This window comes from Sturnira hondurensis, unplaced genomic scaffold (genome assembly GCF_014824575.4).
Source record: "Sturnira hondurensis isolate 20B ecotype Veracruz unplaced genomic scaffold, ASM1482457v3 Scaffold0022319, whole genome shotgun sequence".
Lineage (NCBI taxonomy): Eukaryota > Metazoa > Chordata > Mammalia > Chiroptera > Phyllostomidae > Sturnira > Sturnira hondurensis.
In genome coordinates, this window is record NW_028094950.1 from 5,816,594 (window position 1) to 5,823,770 (window position 7,177).

A 7,177-nucleotide genomic window follows, 5' to 3' on the forward strand; every position below is an offset into this window, starting at 1 on the left:
AACGGCTGTATCTACCTCTGGGTGAGTCACAGTGAGCTGATGCCTGCGTGTCCCTGGAACAGTGCCAGGTGCACCACAGTCTGTGAGAGTCAGCTCTGGCCACCATCTCAAATTCCCAGACATGGCTCTGACCACCCTGTCCTGTGACCTTGGAGTACTGTCCAGCGGCATCCCCTCCATGAGGGAGGGTCCATGCTCGGGAACCCATGTGCCTTTCACTGGCGTGGCGGTGGGCTGCAGCTTCTGTTCTCTGATGGCAGCATGTGGTTTGAGTTTGAAAGTTTACTTCCTGAAGTCTAATGAGCCTCTGAAAGTGATTAAACAAAAGACAGAAAGGTTAAGCCAACGCCTTTTTATCGGAAGAAGCGATATCGAAACTAATGTCCCCAAATCCATTTCCCTCCAGCTCCTGCAATCTCTCTCAAGAAGGAGCTTACTTCCTGGTGGGGTGGTAATTCCAGCCCAAGTCCCCAGACATCTGGGCCAGACCAGGGAGGGACTGACTGGCAGGCCACCCCAGTCCTGGACTGTGGGTTCCTTCTTTTCCATTAGAAGGGACCTGGGCTGAGAGCTCGGGCCTCTGGGTCAAGCCCTGGACCAGCCCCTCTGTCCTCTGAGTCCTTGGGGACCAAGGCTTCTCACACCTCTGCTACACCTGAGTTCTCCAGTTGGACCTCCCACCCAGAGACACTGACTGGATGCTGGCCCCTGACTACTACGCCATTACCTGTCTTGGCATAAAAGACCACAAACGTGTTGAAACTGGCAGTGAGGACGTGTTGTGTGTTATATTTTGTGTATGTTACACGTGTGTCACGTGCCATGTATGTTGATTCCATGACTGTTAGGTGTCTTGCGGGTGTGGTGTGCGTCTCCCCGTGCAGGAAAAGAAGCCATGGCTTCCTCTCACACCCATTGAGGTGTCGCGTATGCACCGGCCTGTGTTTGCCCTGGAATCCTCTGAGAACGTGGTCTGGGAGGGAAAAAGTTTTGGTACGACTAAAACTCTGAAGGAACTTGCCGTCACATACTCCACTCGCCCAAGTGATCCTTCCAAACATCTTCTGTCATGTCAGGACAAAAACCATAATCAACTCACGGGTGACCCACTCCATGCACAGGGACCGCACGGCTCCTCCAAGCAAGACTCCCAGCTTCTACGGGCAGGCGCACTGCTGAATGCTGAACCGCAGTGCCGAAACGACACCCCCCGTTGTCTCCCAGCCCAGCCTCCTCCTTCAGCACTAGGACAGTTGGGCCTCCGTGAATGTCTAGAGATGCTGAGAGCTACCCCGAGGCGGACCGTCCTGGACCGGGAGTGAGGGCACTTGGGGTCTGGCCCCACTCCTTACTAGCCTGTGCCTGTAACTTTGTCTCCCATGCCTTCGTTTGCTCCCCAGAAAACACGAGGTTAATTCATGCTCATTTCAAAGGCCCATGAGGACACGTGAATAAACATCCGCACTTTGAGAAGTAGGAAGTCCTGGTACTCTTTCAGGGCTAGGTGTTAACGATGATGTTGGTTGGAGTAATGGTGGTGGGAGTGGGGATAATAATAATGCGCCCATAAGAGAGTTTCCCTCCACCTCTGGGAGTAACTCAGAGCACAAAGCCAAGGTAAGCGTGTGACCTGTTGTCATGGGGGAGGAGACAATAGCTCAGCCCTGGGGGGCTTTATTGGACAAGCTGTCCTTCTAAGGAATACCTGCCCTTCGTCTGAGGAAGGGGCTCCCCATCACAGGCGGTCCCCCAGCAGCCTGCTGGAAGCCCCTAGTCTCTGCCCAACGAAAAGGGATTTCTTTCTCTCAGGAGGAGGGGTGTTGGCTGAATGGAGTATGAACCAGAGATTTCTCAGAATGTTCCTGCTCACAGGGGTGCGGGGGGTGGGGGGCAAACTGTCATCTTGTTGCTTAATTCCTGGGGTGCACCAAGAAATCCAAGTCTCGGTTTCTGCGGCTCCTTGCCTCTGTATCAGACCCCCCTCCCTCCCTCACAGGGTGTGAAGACTGAGCGCCTTGCATTCCTCTGTCAGGGGCCCAGAAAGGCCCCAGGCCAGCTGGAGAATCAGGGTGGTCGGGAAGCCACCCAATCCCTACCCCCTGCACCCCCCGGAGGCTGGCTGGGGGGGCGGAGCAGGAAGAGAGGACTCTGCGACCTTCCCCTGCATTTATCTCCTCCCATCTGTAAACAGCGTCCGGCCCTCCTGGGGGCAGCCTCAGCCTCACACTCTGGGTGACAGGGTGTTTGGACGTGCGGAGACCCTCACCCAGCCGCCTTTGTTCCCGGGCTTAATGAAGGGACTGCTAAAACCCGCTTGCCAGATAAGGTGACAGCACAGTCTTTTAGGGTTATGGATGGTACACAGAGGCGACAGGACGAATTCCTTGTGCTGAGGGGTCTGAGTGCACTGCCTTTTGTCCAGAGGCGGACTCGCCTCAACTGGTACAAGTTTGGCCCTTTAGCTTCCAAAACAAACATTTTTGCCACATGCCAAAAGATTAGAGGAAGACAGCGGGAGACAGGTACCTGGGGGGAAGCAAAGGACATTGCCCCCTCCCCCCTCCCCCCCCAACCACTGCCACCACCACCAAAGCCTAGCACACCCAGGAGGGGTTGCTCCACCTTTAACTCACCTCCTGTCCACCTCACATGGGATTTCTTGCCTATTTACGATAAGAGCCACCTCTTGTTCAGTGCATTTTAGTTTGCAAAGTGTTTTTACTTGATTTTACTTGCTTGTCACAACTCCTTGAGAGTCGGGGCACTGAGGAGGGACTCTGGATGACATCATCTGCTTTGCCAGTTATTAGCTCTTTGAACTTGGGCTAAATCCCTTACCTTCCATGAGTGATGGGAACACCACTCATTAGCCTATTGGGCAACACTTGTAAGTTGCTACCTTCCCATGCGAGGTGTCATTTATCTCATGGCATGATGGCAGCGTTGGAGGGAAGGGGGTCCTCTGCTGTCTTCCCTGCTGCACCCCAGAACCTGGAAGCAGCGTGGAGGGCAATGGGTGCATACTACACTTTGTTAGCCAGGTACACGTGGATGGGTGCATTCCAGGGCACCTGGGGCTCTTCCAGAGCCTTCCTGGGGGCGCCTGTGACTCCCCCAGGAGGCACAGGAACAGGTTCTTGTCCTGGCTTTGAAAGGTTGATGTCCCATCATGCCTGGGGGGTATTCCTGCCTGGGGGATGAAGGGCCTACCCTGAGGCTTCTGCTCCCTGGGCCCTGTACCTGTGAGTCAGAGAAGAGCCGTTCCCTCTAGCCACCGGGTGCTATGCCCACCCTCAGAGTCCACATCCCAGGCAAACGGGGACTCACCAGGTGAACATGCACCAGCTCAAGGTACAGCCATTCCACCTCCCAACCCGGACACATGCACACACACAGGCACACGTGCACACACCCCTCCTGAGAGCTCTGCTGGCTACAGACCAGGGCCCCACTCCCTGGACCTGCCCAGACTCTAGGCTGGACTTGGGTGGAACTCTGGCTCCTCTTGAGCCTTTTCTCATTTATGAGATGCCCAGAGCCCTGGGCAGGAGCCCTTAAAGATGGAAGGGATCGAAGAGGCCATGGAAACCTCAGGACTGGAGGCGACAGTCCATTTGAAGGCAGAATGGTACCGTTTCTTTTTTATTTTCTTCAATGTTGTGCCATCTCCTTCTAGTACTCTGTCTACTCCCAGAATCTCATTCTCTTGCAGGTAAGATAAGTAAACGGAGCAGGTGGGCAGCAGGCTGTCCCAAGGCCTGTGACTGGAGGGGAACTGTGCCGTTACCACATTCTGATGTGCCCTGATTCTCCTACAATTGTGCTTCCTCTGACAGAACTGGGTGGGAGCCCCACCCAGGAGCTCAAGGGGCCCTGCTGAGCCTGCTGCCCTGGGGCTACCAAGGAGGAGCTGGTCAGGCGCCTGTCAGTGGAGTTGCCCAATGACAGCCCTGAGGACAGAGCCCACAAAGGCCTCTGGGACAGAGCCTGTGGGGCGGGGGTCAGCCTGATGCATTATGTAACAGAAAATAGACTGTGACAGAGGACAATAAACACTGGGCTGGCAGAGTGGCTTCCTGCCTGGCCCCCACCCAGGGCTGGAGGAGTGCTTCCACCCCCACGGTCCCCCTCCCACCAACACGTTCAGGAAGTCCCCGTGGTGATGGCCTCCTCCCGACCTGCACCCACTCTCACCATGTCTCGTGGGTCCTGTCACAGGAGCCTCAGTCTTGGGCTCCCCGCCTTCGGTATGGCCACCCTAAAGGCCATCTGCCCACTGTGATCATCACTCTTCCCAAGGCACATGGAGTCGACAACCACCCTTCTCCATTGCTCTCAATGGCTCCTCATGACCCCAGGACAAACACCGCCTGGGCTGGGAATCCCAGGCTTCCCTCCATTCCCAAGTCACTCCTTCCGCCTCACCCGTTAACGTGACCTGAATTTCTGAATTTGTTCTCCACTTTCTGGCCATCATGCTGTTCCCACTGCCTGCAGTTCCCAGCCCACCCCACCCCCACGTATAAATCTCTCATTTTTCAAGTTCTAGCTGAGAAGTCCCCCGGGCACTCAACCTTCTCTGTGCAATTGATTATTTCTACTTCCAAAGCATTTTCCTCGCACCTTCGTTTTGCAGTTAGCTGTGAGATGTTTTTTGTCTTTCCAGGTCACCGTCAGCTGCCTGAGCAATGGCTCTGGGACTTACTCACTGTCGTGTTCCCGTCCCCACTCTGGAAGAGCTCAGACCTAGGGGAGAGGCAGACACTGAAACAAAGACGTGACACAATGCTTCAGAGGTGCCACAGCAGAGAAACGTACGGCCCATTTGTTTAAACGTCTAGGTCGTGGGAGCCATCGGGCACAGGCGGAGAGAGGGGCAGGGGCTGGTGCACAGCGGGGGCCGTGGCAGTCAGCGGATTGCATCTGGAATGTTCCCGGGGAGAGGACCAGCCTTTTACACCACGCTCACAATAGGTCATCCTCCCGTGGGTGATGAGACTCTTTGGAAGATTATTTTCATTCTAAATCAATAAATATAAACTACTTTAATATCAATAAATATCACAAACTCTCCCACTGAAGAGTTTAAGTCTCTACTCGTCTAAGATATCAACAAGGCACCAGTGGGAAGAATGACAAGCAATCAAGGAATGGGAAAGAGCGGGAGAACTCATGATCTGTTCTAAGTGGCCGCTTGGCGGACTAGAGGGAAGGGGGCACCTGTGGGAGAGGTTGATCCAGGGAAACCAAGCGAAGGGAGGGGTGCATTTGAGGAAGGGTTAAGTGAAATTTGGTAATAATGCCACACAAAAGAAAATCAATCTGACAGAAACAGACAAGCAATATTTTTATACTGTCTCACATTCCAAACGACACTTGACCTAGTAGGGAGAAAAAAAGTAAATAGCAAATAACAAGAAGAATTAATAATGCAACGGAGGCATTAACAACCTGGTACAAAATAGGCAATATTTGGAAATAGAGGGAAATTGATACATCACAGTTAACTCGCCATTCTCTCCGCCTGCTCAAATACATAAATATAAGAAAGAACAACTGACAAGGGACAAGCAGCAGACACACCGAAAACTCTATATTTCAGGTCACTTACCAAAGGTCCAATCAGATCAGTCCTCCCGCCCCCATTTGGTACCATATTGATTTACTCACCAATTATTACAGAAATGTTTAGCCTTCCTGCTTGAGTGAAAATGTTGTCAATCTTATTAGTTCCATGACCCACATGCCTACGTGCCTAGGATAGAGTCAGACATTGAGTGGGTGGTAAAGTGTGTTGGTAATAAACAAAATGTGGTAGATACATACCACGGGATACTCAGCCTTGAGAAGGAATGAGAGTCTGACATGCACTATGACACGGCTAAACCCTGAAGACACTATGTTAAGGCTTCATGAAGCCGGGACAATCTGGTAGGTCTTCACGTACATGAGGCGCCTAGAACAGTCCACTTTCCAGAGCCAGGAAGTAGAATAGGCCTCACAAGGGGCGGGGAACGGGCATTGTCACTGAATGGGGCAGAGCTTAGGGCGATAAAATAGTGCCGGAGGCGGCTGGTGGGGATGGTTGCACAAGAGCGTGATTCAGGCCACTGCCTTATACACTTCAAAAAATAGTTGAAATGGTAAATTTTGTGTTAGGTATATTATTTATACATTACCGGAAAAAAAAGAAAAGGCTAGTAGATCAACAGGTTGCTGTCAGTGGAGTGAGCAAGCCACAGCTCCCCACTTCCTCTCTGCCCTCCCCAACGTGACTCACGGTCAGCTTTCTTGTTGGAGGGTTGACCGAAGGGGCCTGGGCCGCCCCTCCCCTGTAGTGTTTACTAGGGTCAGAGAACTAAATCATTGGCCAAGGGGGTGGGCAACACTGTGGCTGGCTGCCAGGAGCCCCTTGGCCCCACCATGGCCCCCCAGCCTTTTTGCAGGGAGGGGGCAGAGGGCCCCACCATGGCCAAGAGAGTGAAGCATACGGTGCGGAGCCAACACCCAGAAAGGCAAGGTCCACATGCTCCCCAACGAAGCAGGTGAATGCTCTGTTCAAAACTCAAGGGGAAATTGTATGTGGGTGAAATGCTTGCACTTGTTTCATCCAGAGAAAGTTTCAAGTCCCTCCCCACTCTTTCGTCTTACAGCCAATCAAATGAGCCAGAGGTCCGCGCCTTCCGGCCTTTCTCTTACTGGGATCGTGGGCACCGGGGAGACCACACACCCAGAGGGGACATGAGGGTTACAGGCAGGCAGTGGACCCAGGCTCATTCAGAACCAGATTTCCAAAGCAAGAGAGCAACTGGGCCAGAGGAATCAAGGCAGAGGATTTGAAAGAGAAACATACCGGCCACTGGGTTTGGTGGGACCAGCAGGGTGCTGGAAACTGTTTATAATTTAATGTGAGCTCCTCTCGCTGTGGGGGCCACTTTGCCCGCAAGTCCCCCCATCTGCCACAGATGAAAATGAAACTACCGAGACATGATCTGCTTGGGGAGGGGAGGTGGTCAATCTCTTACAGGAGAAAGACCAAGAGCCCCTTCCTCAACAGCTTTTATTAGGTTTTTAACATAGGAATACAGGTAAAGCTCGTCCATCAATGTCAGGCAGCAAGGATCAAACAGGAAATAACATTTCAAAGACATCTGAGGGCTCAATCTGAGTCAGTGTC

General features: G+C 52.9%; 1 long non-coding RNA gene across 1 annotated transcript; it reads right to left on the reverse strand.

The window, feature by feature from the left end:
- Nucleotides 1-213: 213 nt before the first annotated feature.
- Nucleotides 214-6,650, reverse strand: LOC118979430 (uncharacterized). Its single transcript, XR_005064909.1, has 4 exons — nt 5,827-6,650; nt 3,590-3,890; nt 2,839-2,991; nt 214-307 (listed from the first exon to the last, which is right to left on the reverse strand). It is a non-coding gene; the product is annotated as an uncharacterized LOC118979430 (long non-coding RNA).
- Nucleotides 6,651-7,177: the final 527 nt, after the last annotated feature.